The sequence below is a fragment of the Ascidiella aspersa genome, chromosome 1, assembly GCF_963924565.1.
Source record: "Ascidiella aspersa chromosome 1, kaAscAspe10.2, whole genome shotgun sequence".
Lineage (NCBI taxonomy): Eukaryota > Metazoa > Chordata > Ascidiacea > Phlebobranchia > Ascidiidae > Ascidiella > Ascidiella aspersa.
In genome coordinates, this window is record NC_139447.1 from 21,240,183 (window position 1) to 21,262,396 (window position 22,214).

Here is a 22,214-nt window from a genome sequence, read left to right on the forward strand (position 1 = left end):
CTGGTAATTGTATTTCTTTATCAACGTTTCGGCAACCTATGCAAGTAGCCTTCGTCAGGGTGAATGACACCGAACGCGCGTACAATAATGAAAAACACACATAGGAAAAAACGCGGGCAACGATATGTTTGTGATCACGTTTTAGCGTTTGGTTGAGGGTGGGTCAAGTTATTATTAATAATAAACATAATATTACTTGATCCACCCTCACCCAAACAATATGCGTTGTGGTATGCGGTATTTTTTTTTTGCATAACTTTTCACGTACAATAGTGAAAGACCGCCCATTATTGTACGAGTGTTCGGTGTCATTCACCCTGACGAAGGCTACTTGCATAGGTTGCCGAAACATTGGGAAAGAAATACAATTAACAGAGGCGCTGTTTTTTGATTTACACATGAAAACCGGGTGCATATTGATTTCTAGGAGTGCAGGTCTAGTCTGTTAAAAAAAAGTGGACGCTGGTCTAGAATCCTACAACTTTTTTGTTTTAGCAGCAGAAGGTACGGTAGCAAAATTTAGTTTTCAAAATTTAAATTCCACAGGTAACAGTAAAGCTGGTTAGGCTTGTCATATATTTCCCAACGGTGAAAGCAATTTAACTATAAATTTGTACAGGGGGATATTATCTTGCAAGTGGCCACATCTGGCTATTTTATTGCAGGTTCATGGTCGTTGATGTTTTCATTTTTGCCCGAATTTAGAATTGTGTAGTTGCCCTTGTGCTGGGTCTACCCTAACAATAAACACACCGTCAGAAAGAGCCAACCCTCTTCTGTACGGCGAGAGATAAAGAACCCCCTATATCCATGGTGCGACGCCTAGCGGAACTCTTAACGTAGCCTATATTATAAAATACTTGTCACTAGGTGGCAGCACAGAAACTCCGGTCGAGTCTTGGGGTAGCCTTCTTTTATTCCTAAAACGTAACTATGAGTGCCTAGAGTATTAGGCTTTCCCTACAGAGTCGATTCAGTGGGGGTAATTTTGCTGAAAAATCTACGGCCGCCTAGCATACGAAATTGCATTGACGTGCGCATGTCTAGAATCCTAACACAATATTTCGGATTTTTGTGTTTTCAAAAGTTGTACGCGGGTATTACCAGGTTCCAGTGGCAAAGAAAGATATTCCCAAGACCGCAATTATAATCCCATTTGGCTTATTTGAATTCATACGAATTCTTTTCGGACTCAAGATGCAGCGCAGGCATTTTATCGTCTTATGGATACGGTTTGCAAAGACCTGACATTTGTCTTTGTCTTTTTTTTTTTTTTTTTTTTTCGATCTTGACAAGTTTTATTATTATATAGCGACACAATAAAGCGAGTGCGAAAGAAAAAAAAGAGGCGAGATAAAACACATGTCAGAAAGCGACGAACTAGCAGGAAGGCATTAAAATACAGTTGGGGATTCGGAGTAACATGAAGTGAGCGTTAAAATAGCCCTTGCCACTTGCAAAGAAAGTCGTTAATTTTACAATTCCGAATGGCGATAAGATGTTCCGACTTCTGAACAGATTTAACCATATTTAGCAACATATTGAAATTCGGCACGGATTCGGCGTATACTTACAGCGGTAAATTACGAAACGCGCACACAACAACAAACAATTCAAAAGGGTTTCAGATTGATCCGCCACAACACCAAACAACATATGAACAGGGTCAGGGCGTAAATCAATAAGAAGTTTCGCCGAGATCCAGGCAGTTACTTCTTCCCAGAAAGTTACTACTTTGGTACAAAAATAAAACACGTGCGCTACAGTTTCTAATGCATCGCAGCAGAAAACACATTTATCTGAGTCTTTAATTCCAAATGAGCACAGGGCGTCATTGGTGACGATGGCCCTAAGGTTTAATTTTATCTGAAAACTTCTAAGTTTGTTTTCCACGGTACAGTCGTAGTTAATTTGGTAAAGTTTGTCCCAAGGGATTCGGTTTGGTAAAACTTGCAAGATCTGTTCCCACTTGATTTGCTGTTTGACTGGGGGGGACAAGCCAGCATCTTTAATATGTGAATAAATTTATTTAACTGTATCAAGTTTTAAGAGAAATTTGGTACAAGTCTGCAACTTGTTGTCAATCATGGATATGTTACTAGGTTCATTCAAGTCCCATTTTCCAGGGATAGCCGAAATTAGTTTTAGATGTTCTAAATAATCATTATTGTTGGTGGAAAAGCTGTAATATTGGGCGAGGTTATCGTAAGACATGTAATGATCTGTATTGTTGATAAGATGCGCGTAATCCAATATGCCAGCATTAATCATAGTCTTTATAAAAAAGGTTTGTTTACGGTATTGAACCTGGTCGTTAATCCACAACGGTCTACCGTCCCTTAGATTTGTAAACATTATGCTAATCAACTGTTTGCAGTCCGCAATTGTTTTTCTGATGGTTTGCAAAGGAATCAGTTTTCGGGCTTTTTGAGAGAGGGCAGACTGGCTTCCGCGAAGCCAACATTCTATTTCATTGTTGCTTATACTATACGTCTTTCCAGTTTTTTCCAAGGCGCCTTATAACTGTCATCGAATAGTTTTGTTACCCATTTCATACTCAGCGCGAGGATATAGGCATCCACATCGATCATGTTAGCGCCACCTTGAGCAACGCTAGCGCACAATTTTGTTCGTTTTATCCTCTCCCATTTAGAGCCCCAAATAAATTGAAAAAGTTTTGTTTTGAGTTTGCGCAGGAAGTTTTTTGGAAGGTTGATCGGGATTACGCTGACTTTATAAATTAGTGATGGGATAACCAGGCTTTTGAGAATACATATTCGCCCTAAAAGGGTGAGCCCTCGTGACCACCATACATTAAGTATTGTACCTATATTGCTTAAGAAGTTACCGAAATTTAGTTTAAAAAGATCATCTCGTGACATGATTGGAACTTCTATGCCTAAATACCTAAATGATTCTGCAGGCCAAGCTAACCCTTTATCTGAAAAAGGTCGCTCCGTCCTAATCTGTCGCCCGGGCCCGACGTAAAACGCAAGTGATTTATTCATGTTAATTTTACAACCTGACATTAGGCCGTATTCGTCGAGAACATTAAAAACTCTGTCGAAATCTACCTGATCACCCTTAAGGAAAACCAAGGTGTCATCTGCAAGTAGAGATACTTTAAACTCATTATTAAAAAGCTTAATACCAACAAATTCATCAGCGCGTAGTGCTGAGGCCAGGCACTCTATGCACAGTACAAAAAGGGTAGGGGAGAGTGGGTCGCCTTGCCTCACACCACGTTCGATTCCGAATACCCGGGATAGAAAGTTATTGTTTGTGATTTTACATGATGGGTTGTTGTAGCAGCACCGCAGCCAGTGTAAAATGTTGTTTCCAAAACCAAAGCTTTGCATAGCTTCATATATAAAATCCCACTCTACAGTGTCAAACGCCTTATATATTGTCTAGGGATAGCACGGCTCCCGGGATCTCGCAAGAGTCAGTTAGATCCATAATATCAAATAAAAGTCTGGGATTATCTCCTATAAACCTACCCGTGATAAAGCCGTTTTGGTCGTGACTTACAAGATGTTGTAAGTTTGCCTTAATGCGATTGTTAATTACCTTTGATACGATTTTATAGTCGGTATTCAGTAGCGTGATGGGTCTGTAGTTGTTTGTAAACAAATGGTCTTTTTTAGGTTTAGGAATCAACGTTACTACGCCCTGAGATTGCGTTGGGCTGAAACGACCCGTTTTTTCGGTATGCGACCAGGAGTCGAGGAATATATCTTTAATCTCAGGCCAAAATGCTTGATAAAACTCTGCCGGAAACCCATCCAGCCCCGGGGATTTGTTTTTTGGCATACAAAGGACCGCTGTATGTAGTTCATGTGCAGTTATAGGCAGTTCGCTTGCGGCAAACTGTTCCGTGTTTAGTTGCGGAAGATTTAATTTAGCTAACCGTGATTTAATTGCCGGCAATGAGTATTTATTGTTGTTGGTCTTGTAAAGCTGTTCAAAATAATTTGTTAGCTCTTCCATTATCTGCGTTTGATCTGTGCATATTGTGTCTCCCACATTTAAGCGATTTATTGCCTTTTTAGCGGTGTGTCTTTTTTCGAGATTGAGGAAATATTTTGTATTTTTTTCTCCCATCTCTGCCCACTGTGCTCTACTCCTTATAATAGCCCCCTTTGTTCTAGTTTCAACTAACATGTCAAGTTCGTTTTTACGTTTTGTTAGTTCATCATTTTTGTTGAATAGGGGTTGAGTGGATGTCGTTATTTCATGTTCGAGATCTCCGATGGCTTTTTCTAAGTTATATTGTTTGGCCTTAATTTGTTTTTTAAACTCAGAGCTATATTTAATTGATACCCCACGTACAACTGCTTTTAGAGCGTCCCATCTAACATGCGGGTTGACATGACCTTTTGGATTGGTTATGTTATAATCTTTAATTGTACTACGAATTACAGTGAGGTACTTTTTATCTCCTAATAAGTTATTGTTAAGCTTCCAATAACCAGTTCCGTGTAGGCTTGGAGCTAATTTAATAGAAATTGTCACTATTTTGTGGTCTGACATGATTCCCTGGACAATGTCGGTGGTCAAAACATCACACAAAAGTGTTTGGGAAACCAGAAAGAAATCTATACGCGTTGCTACCTTTGGATTAATTTGAATCCTGGAATATTTTGGGGTTGTTGGATGCAAGACACGAAACGCGTCATGCAAGCCTAGCGTGTTCATATGCGCTCTTATAGTAGAGCGTGAGTTGCGGTTTGCGTGCTGTGGGCCTGTACTCTTATCTAATTTTTCATTTAGTATAACGTTAAAGTCACCACCTATTATAAGGTCAGGGCTGATTGACGTCATTAGGTTTGAGAATATGCTATCAAAGAATGTCGGACTGTCAGAGTTTGGGCCATAAATATTAGTTAGTGTAATCTTTCTATCCCCAACTATCAACGAGGCAATCAAGAACCTTCCAAGTGGGTCAGCGATTAAATCTGTTACTGAATACGTTAGGCGCTTGGAAAACAAAATAGCCACACCTCTACTACGTTTAGTTCCATGTGCCCATATGACTTCTCCGCCCCATTCCATCCGCCATAATTTTTCGTCCGCGGGGCAACAATGTGTCTCCTGCAGCAACGTAATATGATATTTTTTGTCTCTGATAAAATTAAAGATCGATTTACGTTTGGTACCATCACGAATACCGGCAACATTAAAAGAAGCAATGTTAATAGGCATAAGTATAAAGATTAAACAAAAATAAAAAACACTTACATCTAAGAGAGTTACACCCGCTCTACTCCTAAGTCAATGTCCCATTCGTATTCAAAGCCACATGCACATCTACATGGGCACCTAGGTTCGATTTGCTGTGCTGACTTTTGTCCACAGCTACAGTTAACAAGTTTAAACTTACACAGGTGGTTAGTACATTCCTTGCTCGTAGTGAGCTTTGGAACCGCATTAAGCGTTTTGCATACACAAGCAATAGAGTACCTTTCACACTGGATGCATTCGAAAACGTCTCCGTCCACTTGAAATTCCGGCTGGATTTCCTGGCAACATGGCATCCACCGCATGCTGGAGTGGCATTTTGGGCAACAGAATTCCCTTTGCTTGGCTGGGACCAGGTACATAGCATCTTCGCAACAGACCTTTACTATATTGAAATCACTCTTGCACTTGTAACAGTGAAAGTGCTTGAAATCCGGAGCCATTGTGCTTTCCGTTTTACATTTTGAGCAAATCAAAGATATGGTGTCTTCGCAGAGGCTCTGCGATTTGCTATCTGGCAAAGCTGGAGGGCTCGTGCGGAGACGTTTCTTGAAGTTTGCTGTTGGAAACTTTGTCTTGTTCGATGCTGCTTCGTTTCTTGAATCTTGTTGGGAGTCGTCTTTTCCTTCGCCAGCCTTCAGGTGTACGTTCTTATCAGTTAACATTGGAGCGGCTTGTCCGTTATGCAAGTGCTTATCAGCACAAGTGTGATCTGCAGGTTGTTTTTGCGTCAAAGCAGTCGAACCAGGCGAGAGAGGCGTTCTAATTTGCTGTGCGCTGGCAGCTAACGGCGCTTTCCGTTGTCTGTCTGTATCCTGGTTTAGGAGTTCTGGAAAGTCGTTCAGCCTTTTCGGACATTTTACTTGTTTGTGTCCAGCTTCCCCACAGTATTTGCATGTAACTGCTGCCCATGGTAGGTTACATAAAATTCTAACCCATCCACGTAAATGTAGCTCGGAATGGGATTTTCTTGTACATCTGCTTTATTCATGGTTGCAATTCTCATGCCTGACAGTAATCCCTGTTTATCTTTTCTATGAGTCATCTTTTTCACCTCGCCAAAATGCGAGCTTAGATTTTCTTCGATACTTTCACTAGAGAAAGGAATTGGCACCCATCCGATACCCACATTAATAACATCACTCTCGAAAAGACGCACATTTCGTAGATATGACACTTCGGCAAGCTTGTTCTGGAGCTCTAGTACATTTTCTCGGCTTGTACACGTTACTTCAATTTGTGTTCCCTTCATTTCCGCAATTCCTAGAACTTTGTTCAATGGAAAGTTGATGTCCTTTAACAGCTTCCACAAATCTTCTCTTTTCAAGAGCGTATCAGCTCTAAACGATAGACAGTTTGGGCGCTTCATCGCGCTCCCTGCGCTTTTCACCGTCGCTTGCGCATAACTCGCCTTCTTCATTGTAGATGCGCACTCCTCGAGCGTCAAAAGCGAAATGACATTTGTCTTTGTCTACATCAGTGGTTCTCAACCTGTGGTACGCGTACCACTATAGTGGTACGTGAAGTAATTTTGGGTGGTACGCAGTATGTTTTTAAATAAAATTACAATTTTACGAAAAAGTTTAGCATTTTTTTCTATTGTAATAAACTATACATAGTTAAATATTTTATGCTTCATCAATGATAGGAATTATTATCTTTCCGGAACATCTATGCAAATTTATTTTATGACATCATAGAAAAACAACAAAGAATCACAAAACTTGACTATCGGTATGCAAGTTAAAAAACGGAAACTTTTTCAAGATTAGTGGGCCGCATTTGTTTTGAAATTTCCGGCCTAACTAATTAGCTAATCCGCCCCTGTTAATAATCCTATATACATTTTGAGTAAAGTTGAGTTTTACGATAATTTGTTGGTACGCAACAAGATCATAGAACCTCGAGGTGGTACGCGGTGAAAAAAAGGCTGAGAACCACTGGTCTACATAGATGATATACTTGTGGCCAGATCATCTGTCCAAGATCACAGACATTGTATTTTCGGAATTGCAGAAATTGACTTTTTAGGGCATCATATCAACAAGAATGAAGCAGCACCACTTCCTCAAAAGGTAAAAATCATCAGACAATGGCCAGTACCATCTACCATCAAAGGACTGCAAGAATTTGCTAGACTTTATATTCGAAACCGTTAGCATTTCAGCCGTCATTTATTTACGGCCACCAGAAACAAGGTACAATACGTTCGACAGGGAGCTACTTGTCCTTCTCCTGGCGGTCCGACATTTTCGGTAGTTTTTAGAGTTTACCACATTTACCGACCACAAACCTTTAACCTTCGCGTTTGCAAAAGCATCGGATCCATGGTCTGCGCGGCAACAACGACATCTTTCTGCAATTGCTGAGTTTACTACGGACGTACAGCATATCCAGGGCCGGATTAAGGCGGGGGCTAAGGGGGCTGCAGCCCCAGGCCCACCGAAAAAAAGGCCCATACGCAACCACTTAATAAGACCAACCGGCGTTATCTTTGTAAAAAACTGTGAAGTTATAATCTAGAGAAGCGTGGTTGAACTATATTTTGTCGCGGAAGCAATTCGTTTTATATGGTGGGCCAAAGATGTAATGGCGTATCCGAATTTTAGTTGGCGGGGACATATGACGTCACAATTAAGTAATGATTTATAAAATCTTTAGAAACATGCCGTTTTTGAAACAACTGATGTGCAATTGCGCAACCGAAGTAAATTCACCGCGCGTAGCACGAAAAAAATGTTGTTTTTTTTCAGTTTCCGTTCGCCAAACGTTTACCTCAGAAGTTTGCTTGGACACACATAGAAAGATTAGCACTATATCATCTCCACACCTGAATGGCTGAACTGTAAACACGTAAAAAATTATAGTATCACTCTGTTCAAAAAAATACTCATTTATTAAATTCATGCACAAGGCAGCATCAGTGAGATGGCTAGTGTTGCATCTTGGCGACAAGCTTGTCTATGCGTGCTCGCGCGGCTCTGTTGTTGCCAGAGTACACCTGAGATCTGGCTCTACTTGTGACATCATACCCAAATATTTTGCGTGATAAAAAGGGTATTGTGATGTAATAACTATATAGTTATTGTCACAACGCCGTTGCTGCGACAATGGATAGCAGTTTTTTTGCAGTACAGTAAACACTTGTTTAGCTTCTGATTTCTGTCTTTATTGAATTTTAGAATAAACATAGCGCAATATAAGTAATTGCAACTTGGATTACAGGTTAGAGTTTTCACTTATAGTTGTTGGACCAATTGCAAGGGCTGGTGTGTGTACTGTACAAGTTCTTCAGTAAACGTAAAAGTGTGCACTGTTCCAGAAAAGGTTGAAAAGCACTGCCGTAGGCTACCTATGATTGATACCAACTCAATAGTAAGGCTACACTGTTAAAATAATACACTGTCATTCGATTAAACACCTGAAATGGACGAAAATGTAACATGTTTAAAAATAAACGTGTTTAAATTTTAGGTGTTTAGACGTTTCGCCGTTTATTCGGCCAGGTGTTTAGGGCTAGTATTCAGTGTTTCCAAATCAATTCCACAAAATTTGATTGGGTAAACCATTTTATTGCGCGAAAAAGGTGAAAAACAACAGCTTAACACAGTGAAAGTTTCGAAAAATGCAAAACTCTGAAAAGAAAACTATACATTAAAAATTGAAGAGCTTATATTAGAAATGAAAAGAAGTAGGAAAACAGAAAACATATATAATAAATACACAAAATATGTTGGAATTGGATACAATGAAAGTGTTTACGCAAACAAAAATATATCTGCAACAAAATTCAAAAAGAGAAAAAGTAAATAAAAACAACAAAAAAAGATATATATGTTTTAATGGCAAATTTTTCAAGGTGGGGTCTTTAGTGGGTTGTTTAAAACCATATTTAGTAATAGTATAAATATCGCATATTAAATACAATGAAGGCGTTAATGCAAACAAAACTGTGTATGTGATAAACAGTAAAAAAAAACAGAAAAAGTTAAAAAAACACAGAAAAGGAGATATTTTACAAAGTTGAAACCCTTTTTATAATATTTATAATTGCTATGCTTGGCAAATTTTCAAGGTGGGGCCTTAAGTAGGTGGTTTAAAAACATATAAACACAGCGCAACAGGGTGAATAACTACAATTCTGTGTATACTAACAGGCTTGAATATCAATGAAAATATAACTAAACAATTTGTTCAACAAGTATTGTTCTTCCACAAATTTAATGTCCATTCCATCCACTAATATACAAATGCAGAAATGCTGCTGTGCCCTACAAAGGTTTGCCCAATAAAGGCCTTGAAGAGCTTTTCTATAAGACGAGTTGAGCATGGCTGCCTAAAAAATAAAATTTAGATCAATATAATATACTGCAATAATTAAATTATACACTGTCACTGAACAACTTTTTTTTTTACTTGCTAAACATAGAAAAATTTTCAAGTTACCAACTAGAACCACTACAAGTCATGTCATAAAAATATGTTTTAGTCTGTCATTAACCACCACAAAAACATATTATTATGACTTGTACTAAGTTTGTGGCAATGCATTCTTTAAGCATAGCATTGAGAAATGTATTATTTATGTTACACTTTAACTGAATGACAGTGCAATGATTGCGAAACAAGTTCATTTTTATTGTAATTGATATCTTCATAACCCACTAAAATTAAAAATAAACGTTCACCATACTTTGAAAACAAATTAAATCATTAAATAATTTCATACAAAAAGGTAATATGTGTTCCAGATTATTGTATAGGACATTATGTGCTATTGAAATTTGTGCTTAAACTAGTGATACACAATCTAACCCAAAAAGTTGCCCATTACTGGGATATGCAGACCAAACATTAGACACAACACATATAAATTAAATGTATTTACCACAAATTTAAAAATGGGATAAATGAACTTAAGATTAAGAAAATTTGAGTTTTTTACCTTTTGATCTATACTCTTTTGTTGATTTCCACTTGAACTTTGTCACAGACTTTTATTTTCCCATCTTACACTTTGCAGTTAAAATTCCTGTAAATAAATAAAAAAGTTATGTAAACTATACAATTTATTAAAGGTCCAGTAGCATTCCAAAGTACTACAGATTAAATTTTACATTTAAAGCTTCAAAGTAAGAGATAAACACAATGGAAATGTAAACCGAAAATCAGTTTGTTTGGATGTTATAAATTGATAAATATATTTCGCTATTAAAATCATCGTCAGTATGTGAAAACATAACACAACATAAGTCAAGAAGTACGCTAAGGAAATATCAAAGTTGAAAGATTTTTTTAGGCGTAACTTATATTCAAGTACCTCAGAAACTTTTTAGAGATTGAAAAAACATTAAAATTGGTGAAAATGTTGGAATAATATTTACCATATTTTTTTACATATTCTATGATGAAAGGTTCTAAGCAAAAACTTATATATTAGTCAATTTTGAAAAGCAATAGTTTTCCTCGCTGGCCGCTACATACAAAATAAAAGCCAAATGTGAATAAACTATATTAATGTAAAACGTAAGTAAAATTTACTTACATTTTTAACCTTAATGGTCCATGAAGCAAGTAATTTTTTAAGTCGAAAAGAGCAATTGGTTGGCTGTCATTGATTGCCCTGAAACAAAGCAGTGTAATCTTAGTATCTTTAATATTATTAAATTGTTAAAACCATACTTAATTGTTTAACAGAAAAATTAAATTTCTATTTAGGATAAAAAAACATATAAACCTTAAATGATTCATTTAATTTAATCCTTTCATAAAGTGTAAAGCAACAAATCATCATGAAATAGTCTTTACAACTTTCATTGCTTTTGGATTTATGAATGAAATACCTAAATTCTGAAACAAAAATCCAAATTCAGTCACTTCGTTTTCCAAGACAAGGCTTTTGTAACATACATTTTAGATTCTAAACCTGACAGTCTTGCACAGCTAATAAAACAAACAGTATTACTACACATTTATCAAAAAGCAAATTAAAGTATATATGTCACCACTATACACTTTATAGTATTTGTTTAACATAAATGTTAGTAACTCGAAAGCCAAATATACGCAAAACCGGCTTTAACTGTAATGTATAAAAAAAAAGTTCTAAGCTTTTTTTTCTGTTTGACGTTTCAATATCCCGCGTTCGTCACAGGCCAGTGTTCATTGTTTTGAAACAAAAAATAATTACTATAATTAGTTAAAATATATCGTAAATCGAACACTTAATAAAGAATACTTACTGTTCGTCATATGTCAAACAATTTATCCTTGAAAAATATACAAGCTTCATGGTGATACAGCTTTTCTCTAGAAAAAATCCGCGCCGTAGATTGTTTTCATCGCGCGTATTTTTATTGCTGGCCCAATTTAAGTAGGTCATGGCGGCACAAGACCGCACAGCCTCGAGTTTGTACTTTGGTACAAAGCTATAGGTAAGCTACATTAATGAAATCATATATTGGATTTAATGGCGCGTTAAGCACACTAACCCGTATATTTATAATTTTAACATAATGCCAAATAGGCCGAACAGATGTTAAGTTAGGAAACCATGATTTAAGTAATTTTGTTTATTGTGATCTGTTACGACCATATGCTAACTTGTTAAATATTTGACGAAATCGATAGACGCAATCGTACAAAAAACAACCGCTCAGTGCTTTAAAATAACAATACCTCTCTCAACAACGTCTCATCACATCAACATAAATGGCCTAAGCTATAACTTTGCAAGAATGTATCGAACTAAACATGTCTAACAATCAACATGTTAAAATATCAAGTGTTTAATCGTCAACATGTTTAAAATCGTTAATTGTGCTTAAAATCTCCCAATATTCTATGTATTTCTACACGTTAAACATTCACTAATATCTACAGATATTTTTGATGGCAATTAATTGACATTCTCGTAATAGTGATTGGTATTTAATCGTCGTCTTCGCGACCCCCAGAGAAAAGGCAAACGACTAACCCGGGGGTCGCGACCCCCAGGTTGAAAACCACCGTATTAAGCAAAATCTATAAAAAGGCAGAAGAAAAACCAAAAAAGTTGCAGAATCGAAAAAGGTGACCGAGATTTCCATGGAAAACAAGCGAAAACTAAAAAAAAAGATGATTTATTTTTCTGCAGTGCTGAAAGAACTACGATCAACTTCGAAAGTAGCAAATAAGCTCAATGTTTAGCTTTATTAACGAAAATGAATTCGTATGTGCATTTTCTAACGTATCTGTTGTGCTAAGAATGTATTTTTGGATAATGATTACTAATTATTCAAACGATCGCTCATTTTCAGTCCCGAGTAAAGAATCAAATGTTTTTCTGGCCAAAATAGGTTGCATGCGTTAGCTCTACTCTGCATAAAAAAAATAGATTTTTGAAAAAAAACAAAAAAAAACAGCCATGAAGTTATTAACAGCTTTGCTTTATCTAAAGCTAGAAAACATGTTAATTGAATCTGTTGGATAAGTGAACAAAAACAATGATATTTCATGTTATTTCTGGTTGGACAGAAAATGACCAATAGGCCCTGGCTACCATACAGCCCCTGGCTACCATACAGCCCCAGGTCCATGAAATCCTTAATCCGGCCCTGAGCATATCAGTGGTAAAAACAACTGTGCGGCTGATGCACTTTCCCACTTGTCGTCCATAAATCTTCGTCAAAATGATGTACTTTTCATCGATTGCGCATCTTTAGCAGCGGTACAACAATGTCCGAAGGTTGAAGCTTACACAACAGCAGCTATTTCTGTCCTAAATATCGAACAAATTCCGCTCGGCTATAGTCATGAGTTGTTTTATTATGTGACACGTCCACCGGATATCCTCGTCCCGTTATACCACGATCTTGGCAGCGCAAAATTTTCGACGTCATGCATGGCTTATCGCACTCGTCTATTCGGACCGCAAGGAAAATCAAATCCTTAAAATTTGTTTGGCACGACCTCCACAAACAAGCCGGTTTGTGCGCAAAGCAATGTTTTTTTGTCAGAGCGCAAAAGTTCAGATACATATGTACAGTACGAGCTCCGCTGGTGAGGTATGCATATCTAGGTAAGCGTTTCGATCATGTCAAGTGCGAAAAAAATTTAAGATCAGTGGTTCTTTACCGTTGCGACGTGGAAGGCTGCCAAGAGCGTCGCGAACAAACGGAAAACGTAGCCAAGTCAAAAATATTGGGCATATATTTTTTAACATTTTGTATTATTTGTTTTCGGCAATGTAAAAAAAACTTGAAAGAAATTTAAAAGCCAGTACACCAAAATAAAATCATGCTCGCTACGCTCGCCAGGTGCCCCCGGACATAAAACGGTTAATAAACACTGAACTAGATTAACTATGAAAGTTATTGTGTTTCTTCGAAGTAGTTTTATTACACTTTTTATTATTAGTATGGACGATGACGTGTGAACTCGAATCTCAAACCAAACAAACGCATTTTTTTCGCGTTTGCGCCAACACTTTACTGCCTCCTTTAATGTAATTAAACAAAGTTTTAAGTGCAAAAAAAATTCGAGGCCCAACTGATTAAAAGTTGTTCTAACATTTCAATAACACAATTCTTAGATAGCATTTTGTGCGGCCCGCATCGACCGTTCTGAGTTTGGTTTTGGCCCACGACTAGAAAAAGGTTGCCGACCCCTGGCATAGATTTTAGAAGATAGCATCGCGAAAAACGTAACATAGTCGGGGCACTTTCGGCATATTTACATTGATAGATTACATACCTGCACATAAAAGGACACAATTCACAAATGTTTTGCACGGTTCATCTTTATGCACTCCAAAGAGTAATTGCTCGGGGGAAAAATACACGAAATTCGTAGTTTCACACTTAACCACGCGCTGACGTTTTCCCAGTGTAAACACGTCACAGGACACAAATAAAACAGGTGGTATATGGTTTCCGTAGCCTTTTTGCAAAAAGTACATTGGTTATAGATTCGGTTTTACCGAAAGAATAAAGGGAGTCAATTGTAACAATTGCGTCCAAGTTAAACTTTATCGCTGAATTGCAAAGGTTGCGGTAAATTTTTCCCATGGCGTAATAAAATAGATAGCGAAAAAAACGAACAAGAAAAACAAATCAAAATAGTGAAGCTCTCAAGCAGCTAACGACCATTTACTTTTGTGTTTTGTCATACTTCCTCTTTCTAAAGCCGAATATCGGTCGGAAGTTCGCACAGAAGATAGCAACAGTAAAAAGCGTAACATAGTCGGGACAGTGTCGGCATATTTACATTGATAAATAACATATCGCGCGCATAAAAGTACACAATTCACAAATGTTTTGCACGGTTCGTTTTTGTGCACTCCAAAGAGTAATTGCTCGCGGGAAAAAACACACGATATACGTAGTTTAGTACTTAACCACGCACTCACGTTTTCCCAGTATAGACACGTAACAGGACACAAATAAAACAAGTGGTACAGGGTTTCCGTGGCCTTTTTGCAAAAAGTACATAGGTTAGATTCGGTTTTACCAAAGAATAAAGGGAGTCATTTGTAACAATTGCGCCCAAGTTAATCTTTATCTGAAAGCTTCTTAGTTTGTTTTCGATTGTTGAATTGTAGAGGTTGCGGTAAATTTTCTCCCATGGCAGACGTGCACTCCCGCAATTTAAGGTCCAGTGCCATTTTAATTGAGCTTTTGGAGGAAAGAGAATTGTTGTTTGTATTTTTTCGTAAACCGATTTGGTGGAGTTATACTGCTGGATAAATAATTTTAATGTTTGGGTTCTATACGATCGGAATGGTGTTGCGCTAACCGAATCCCATTCTTCTGGGAGACTCGATATTAATTTTATGAATTGGACAAAATCTGTGTTGTTAGGTGTAAAGTTAAATTTATTTACTAATGTGTCATATTGTAGATACTCGCCGTTTCTATTCAATAAATCCTGGTGAAAAATTATATTGGAATCTATAAGTGATGGCATAAAAAAAACATTTGAGCGGAATTTTACTTTTTTATTTAGCCAAAGCGGACGGCTGTTTGACTTTGGATATATAATTTCCAAGAGTTGTTTGCACGCCGTTATTGCGCAACGTAACGTTCGCATAGGAAGTATAGGGCTTGTGATTGCATTGTTTGTTCCTATGTTCCCATAAAGAAGCGCTTCTATTCTGTTACCTTGGATAAAGTGGCATTCGATTTGTTTCCAATCAGCTTCCGCGTTTTCGTCAAGTAGTTTAGAGATCCATTTCGTATGTAAGGCTAACAAGTAATTATCTATATTGATCATTCCTGCGGCAAGGCATTCAATGCACAGGACAAATAAAGTTGGAGAGAGAGGGTCTCCCTGGCGTACGCCACGTTCAACGTTAAACGATTTTGATAAAAAGTTGTTGTTAACAATTACGCTAATAGTTTTGATTGTTCTGCCTTAATTTTGGGGAGATTTAGTGTTTTTAATTTTGAGGCGATTAAGGTTTTGTTCAATAGATCTCCGTTTTGTTTGTAGAGTTGCTTGTAAAAGTCAACTAGACCGTCCAAAATGTTGTTTTGGTCAGTTCTTATTTTATCATCTACAAAAAGTCTGCTAATACCCTTTTTTCTCAATGTCTTTTTTCCAAATTTAAAAAGTATTTTGTATTTTTCTCGCCCTCCTCTGCCCGGCGAGCCCTACTTCGCGTTATGGCGCTTTTAGTCTGGCGCAGCATTAGTTGGTCGAGTTCCGATTTAAGTTTGTACAATTTTTCGTGCAAGGGGCCTAATTCTGTTTCAGAGTTCTTTAAAATAGCGTCTTGCGTCCCGCCAATCAGTTTTTCCAAATCGATTTGCTTAATATTTCGCCTTCGTTTTAGTTCGGCCGCATATCTAATAGTTTCTCCCCGAACAACTGCTTTCAAGGCGTCCCATGTGGGTCGGTTTCGCCTATATGGTTTTCTGCTTTATAATAAGTGATTACCTTTCTTATTTTATCCTTGTAACGCTGGTCATTTAATAGTGATGTATTAAATTTCCAGTAGCCTCTACCGCGTGGTGCTGGGTTAATGTCAGCCCCTAGTGTTGCCATATTATGGTCGGACATTATACCGGGGACTATGTCTACATTTTTAACGTTTTCGACGAGAAATCCGTCAATTAAAAAGAAATCTAAACGCGATGATGCCGCTGGTAGTTTCTGAAGCCTTGAAAACTTTTTAACGGTTGGAAATTTGTGGCGAAAAAAATCTGTTAGTTTGTAATGTGTCATATATTGCAAAAGACTTTCTTTTGCTTTTCGGTTACGATGTTTTTTACTTCCATTTTGATCTAGGACATTGTCCAGAACTAGATTAAAGTCCCCTCCCATGATTATTGGGGCATCGGAAAATCTGTCAAGTACGTCGAATAAATAGATGAAAAATTCTTGATCGTCCTTATTCGGCGCGTAAACATTTACAATTACTATTGGGGTTGCATTTATTGTAATTTCAACCATTAGGTATCGACCTTCTTGGTCTACCCGTGTGCCTGAGACGGAATAGGATAAGTTTTTGTCGATTAGTATTGCCACCCCTCTACTGCTTGAGGTGCCGTGCGCCCAAAACGCTTCCCCTTCTCATTCCATACCCCATAACTTTTCGTGCTTAGCACTACCATGGGTTTCCTGCAAAAGGGCAACGTGACACTTTTTACGACGTAAAAAATTAAAAATCGATTTTCTTTTCATAGCAATGTTTAAACCTCGAACGTTGTGTGAAATAATATTTAAAGACATAAAAATAGTATTTAAACGCGTTCGACACCAATATCAATGTCTCACTCGTGCTCCATGCCACAATCACATCTAAACGCTTTATTGGGACCCATAAGACAGGAATGCTTTTTCCCGCAACTACAGTTGACTATCTTACACTTGCAATGGGAATTACTACCCGCAACTACAGTTGACTATCTTATACTTGCAATTACTATTACTACACGCTTTACACATGGTAACCTTAGGTAGCGAGTTAACAGTAAAAAATTACAGACAACAGAGTACCTTTCGCACTGTATGCACTCAAGCACATCTTCCTTCGTCTTGTAGTCTGGCTGGAGCTCATCGCAGCACGGCATACGTCTCAATGTCCCTTCGCATGAAGGACATTGACATGTTTCTTTACCCTCTTCGACCAGAAATAACTCGTCCGTGCAGCACTTCATTGCTACGGAATACTTGTTGGAACAACTCCAGCAAACGAAAGTTTTCGACTGAGCCGAAACCACAGCTTCAGCTTGGCAGCCAGGGCATGTCAGCGAAATTCTGGTCGCACATAGGCTAATAGATTTGCTGTTAGGAAGCTCGTCTGGGCTTCGTTGCAGCCTTTTCCATGACCAGTTGTTGGTAAGCTTCGGTGTGCTTGACTTGATGTTGGCGTTGTTTTCAGAGTTGAAGTTCGGGGAGTTCTTATCAGCATCGTTTAGAATGCTGCTTACGGCTGTTGTAGAGTGTGGATTGTTATCAGCGTTGTTGACGCCAGCGCTAGATTGGGGGGCAACTGCGCTATCGTTTGTCTCTCCGTGTACTTTGGCTTGCTTGTGCTCTTCTTGTCTTTTTACTAGCCGAGGAAAATCTTTTTGACGTTTGGGACAGTTTGCTTGTTTGTGACCTTTCTCGTCACAATACTTGCAAGTAAACACTTGCCCATGATATGTTACGTAAAATTCACAATTCGCCATCCTAATATAACTTTGTGAAGGGTTTTCTTCCACGTCCGTTGAATTCATTGTCAAGATTCTCATTCCGGTTAGCAACCCAATCTTGTCCTTCCTATGTGTCACCTTTTCAACTTTTCCATATTTTGCCGATATTTCCTCTGCTATGAGTTCACTGGGGAAAGGGATAGGCACCCAGCCAACTGCGATGTTAATCTTGTCATTTTCGTATAGTTTAACAAATTTCACTGATTCTGCTGCGCATAGCTTTGTGTAAAGTTCCAAAACATTTTGTCTATTGGTGCAAGTTATGTCGAACGTTTTGGCCTCGCATTTCTGCAATCCCAACTAATTTCTTCTGCGGATAGTCCATACTTTTTATAAGATTCAGAATTTCGTCTCTTTTCAATAAATTAACTGTCCTCATACTTAAGCAATTCGGCCTCTTAAAGCTGGCCGCATTTTTATTCACTGCCTGAGCGTAACTTGCTCTGCTTGCCATTTTTCGCTCCGCACTCCACGAGCGCCAGACTTGGAAATGATAACAAACTTATTTTCTGGGTACCCGCAGCATTTTTGCACGGTGCGACACCTGGCGGAAGGTTGAAATATCTCTCTTGTAAAATATGTTTGCCGCTAGGTTACATTCGTGAGGGGTGGTGTAGGGGTGATCTTATTATTCGTTCTCACAAACAACTTTATGACGTGACGCAAACACAGATAAATATTTTACCGTGTCTATAAACAAGTAACACGGAGACGTTACCCGTTAACACGCCTCTGCTAAATGCCTTTATGGCCATAGGCGATGTGTACTAAAGCCTAACGAGACGGGATCTTAACTTAATCAGTAAATCGTAACTGGAACTGATTTGGACAATTTAACCAACTGAAATAATATAACGGACAGACTTTATTATGCTGGACTGTGTTAGTAGTGTACCATGGACTTTAAGCTATTCCTGTAAGTTGATTGCCGTTCTGATGTTCTCAATAAACTCAGATCCGTTTAATACCTTGCTGTGGCTAAACTGTTAGAACACGCAACCTTTCAAGCAACCCCTTCGATAACCTTAACAAACGCCCGGAGCCGGATTCAATCATAGCAGAAACCAGCATCAGCTTCAAACTATTCAGTTCAGTCCTGTAGTGGCCTTGGCCAATCGAGAGGTGTGACCCTCTCTGTTAAGTAAAATAAAAGTTGAGTTGCTATTGTAAGAGGCCTTTCCCCCAGCGCACTCTCTTTGGCTGCAGCTTGACTCGTAAAAAGCCACATTCCGTATAACGGGATTTGCGTTTAAATGTTTCTACATATTTGGTGAAAGTTTTCAACGGACAAAGTTACGGCCCTGAATATGATGTAACTTTATTTAATGACATATAAAGCAGCGACATATTGTTTCTATGTATTACACAACATTGTGACGTTAACGCTGATCAAACAAAACATTCAATTCCGTCATTGCCGAGAACCAATCTTTTATAGCCTATTTAATGATTTTACAAAACATGCAATGATTGTACAAAAAATGCAAGGGTTATGCTTCATGTTTTTAGTAATTTTTAAAATAATGTAAAAAAGTTGGATTGTGTTTTTGGTTATTTTGATGTAGAGAATCCCGCCCGCCATTTAAAAAGCTTATTACTTTAAACCGATTGTTGTCATACTGTTATATTTTAACTTTTAAGATCTAAAATCTGAATTGATGGGTTACGTAAATTCTAAATAAAATGCTTTAAAAATAAGTTGGGGTAGCGAATTCCCTATTTGAAAGATTATATTTTGGTAAATCTCCCTCGCCCCCCCCCCTCGATTTAACGGACATAAAATGGCCGTCGATGTCAAATTTCCCAAAAAAAAACGCTTCAGTGGCTATGTGTTTAAGGAGACATGTGGAGTTTGGACATATGAATGCATCGCCGCACGGCCATAGTTGCCGTTATAGATTAATTTAATCTAGATTTAGATGTTTTGGTTTGATTCTAGATGTAAGATAATGCAATTTAGATGTTAAATGTTTTTTTAAATTATTATAGAAAAAGTTTTGTTTAATCTGGGTATCACTAATTTACGGAATGGTCGGAATTGTCGGAATGGAATGAATAGGGCCGAAACTAATTTGATGAATGGTCGGAACGGAATGAACTGTCGGAATCTGCATTTTAAGGACATTACTAAACCAGTTTAAAATTTTAGGGCGCTGGTCTAGAATCCTACCACAGTTATAAAATCAACGCACAAAATTTGAGTTAGGGTGCGAGTTAGCGTTGGGGTGTGGGTGGGTCAAGGGCGCTGGTCTAGAATCCTACCACATTATTAAAACAACGCACAATATTTGAGTTAGGGTGTCGGTTAGTGTTTGGGTGAGGGTGGGTCAAGTATTAGTATATTCATTCTTTAATAGTAATACTTGACCCACCCTAACCCAAACGCTAACCCCGCACCCTAACCCAAATAATTTACCAAGAGCTAGCCAACCTACAAAATCTCGCCCTATCTCATCCTACAATTTCAAAGGCAAAATAAACGTATTTATTCATCACCTAGAAAAAAAATATTTTACAACCACACTAATACAGGTCTATATTTTAGGAATATCAAAAAAAAAAATTTAAAATTTAAAAAAATATTAATGTTGAATATTAATATTCGCCGAATATTAAAATATAAAAACATTTGCCAACCGTTTAACCAACAAATTGGGGTAGACCTTGATCACACCTTTCCATCGATGCTACACACGATGCCACTGATATGGGGGATAAGGGTTTAAATCGACGATAACCGATATTCGTATTCATAACCGATCGCGATAATCGTAAAACGCCTGTAGCTCACACAGTTCTAAATGACTTCTCACATATAGTATCAAAGAAAAAATGGCTTTGTTCTAACCACGTTCTCACATTCATTGTCTTTCTTTAAGCATTTAGAAGTCTCTGTGTAGCGTCGTTGGAAAGGTGTGATCAAGGTCTACCCCAATTTGTTGGTTAAACGGTTGGCAAGTGAAAATTTCACTTCATTTTAAGGGAATGCTACTGGGAGCAAAAATGGCGATTATATCGCATGGTTATTTATGAATATAAATATCGGTTATCGTCGATTTAAACCCTTATCCCCCATATCAGTGGCATCGTGTGTAGCATCGTTGGAAAGGTGTGATCAAGGTCTACCCCAATTTGTTGGTTAAACGGTTGGCAAGTGAAAATTTCTCTTTATTTTGAGGGGATGCTACTGGGAGCAAAAATGGCGATTATATCGCATGGTTATTTATGAATATAAATATCGGTTATCGTCGATTTAAACCCTTATCCCCCATATCAGTGGCATCGTGTGTAGCATCGATGGAAAGGTGTGATCAAGGTCTACCCCAATTTGTTGGTTAAACGGTTGGCAAGTGAAAATTTCACTTCATTTTGAGGGGATGCTACTGGGAGCAAAAATGGCGATTATATCGCATGGTTATTTATGAATATAAATATCGGTTATCGTCGATTTAAACCCTTATCCCCCATATCAGTGGCATCATGTGTAGTATCGTTGGAAAGGTGTGTTAAAGGTCTATCCCAATTTGTTGGTTAAACGGTTGGCAAATGTTTTTATATTTTAATATTCGGCGAATATTAATATTCAATATTAATATTTTTTTTAATTTTTAATTTTTTTTTTGATATTCCTAAAATATAGACCTGTATTAGTGTGGTTGTAAAATATTTTTTTTCTAGGTGCTGAATAAATATGTTTATTTTGCCTTTGAAATTGTAGGATGAGATAGGGCGAGATTTTGTAGGTTGGCTAGCTCTTGGTAAATAATTTGCATTGTGGTAGGATTCTAGACCAGCGCCGGGTCAAGTATTATTGTATTCTTTATTTAATAATAATACTTGACCCACCCTAAACCAAATTTTGTGCGTTGATTTTATAACTGTGGTAGGATTCTAGACCAGCGCCCTAAAATTTTATACTGGTTTAGTAATGTTAGTTCATTCGTTCATTTCATTTTGTTCATACAGCTTCGTTAATCTCATTCCAACAGTTCATTCTGTTCATACAGCTTCGTTCATTTCATTCCGACAGTTCATTACTGCTTCTACAGCGTCATTCATTCCATTCCGACAGTTCATTCTATTCCGACAGTTAATTCCGTTCCAACCATTCATCAAATTAGTTTTGGCCCTATTCATTCCATTCCGACCATTCCGTAAATTAGTGAGCGTTCCGACCATTTCGACCATTCATCATTCCGTAAATTAGTGTTACCCGTTTAATCTAAATAACTGACAGATTCGCTATCGAGCATAAATATTTCAGTAATTTGAAAAGTTTAGAATTTTTGCGAA

General features: G+C 37.7%; 1 long non-coding RNA gene and 2 pseudogenes across 1 annotated transcript; all 3 read right to left on the reverse strand.

The window, feature by feature from the left end:
• Window positions 1–5,252: 5,252 nt before the first annotated feature.
• Window positions 5,253–6,661, reverse strand: LOC146168247 (uncharacterized; annotated as a pseudogene).
• A 2,280-nt stretch (window positions 6,662–8,941) lies between these two features.
• Window positions 8,942–10,845, reverse strand: LOC146168248 (uncharacterized). Its single transcript, XR_014499114.1, has 3 exons — window positions 10,787–10,845; window positions 10,187–10,273; window positions 8,942–9,577 (listed from the first exon to the last, which is right to left on the reverse strand). It is a non-coding gene; the product is annotated as an uncharacterized LOC146168248 (long non-coding RNA).
• A 3,121-nt stretch (window positions 10,846–13,966) lies between these two features.
• On the reverse strand, window positions 13,967–18,375 carry LOC146168249 (uncharacterized; annotated as a pseudogene).
• Window positions 18,376–22,214: the final 3,839 nt, after the last annotated feature.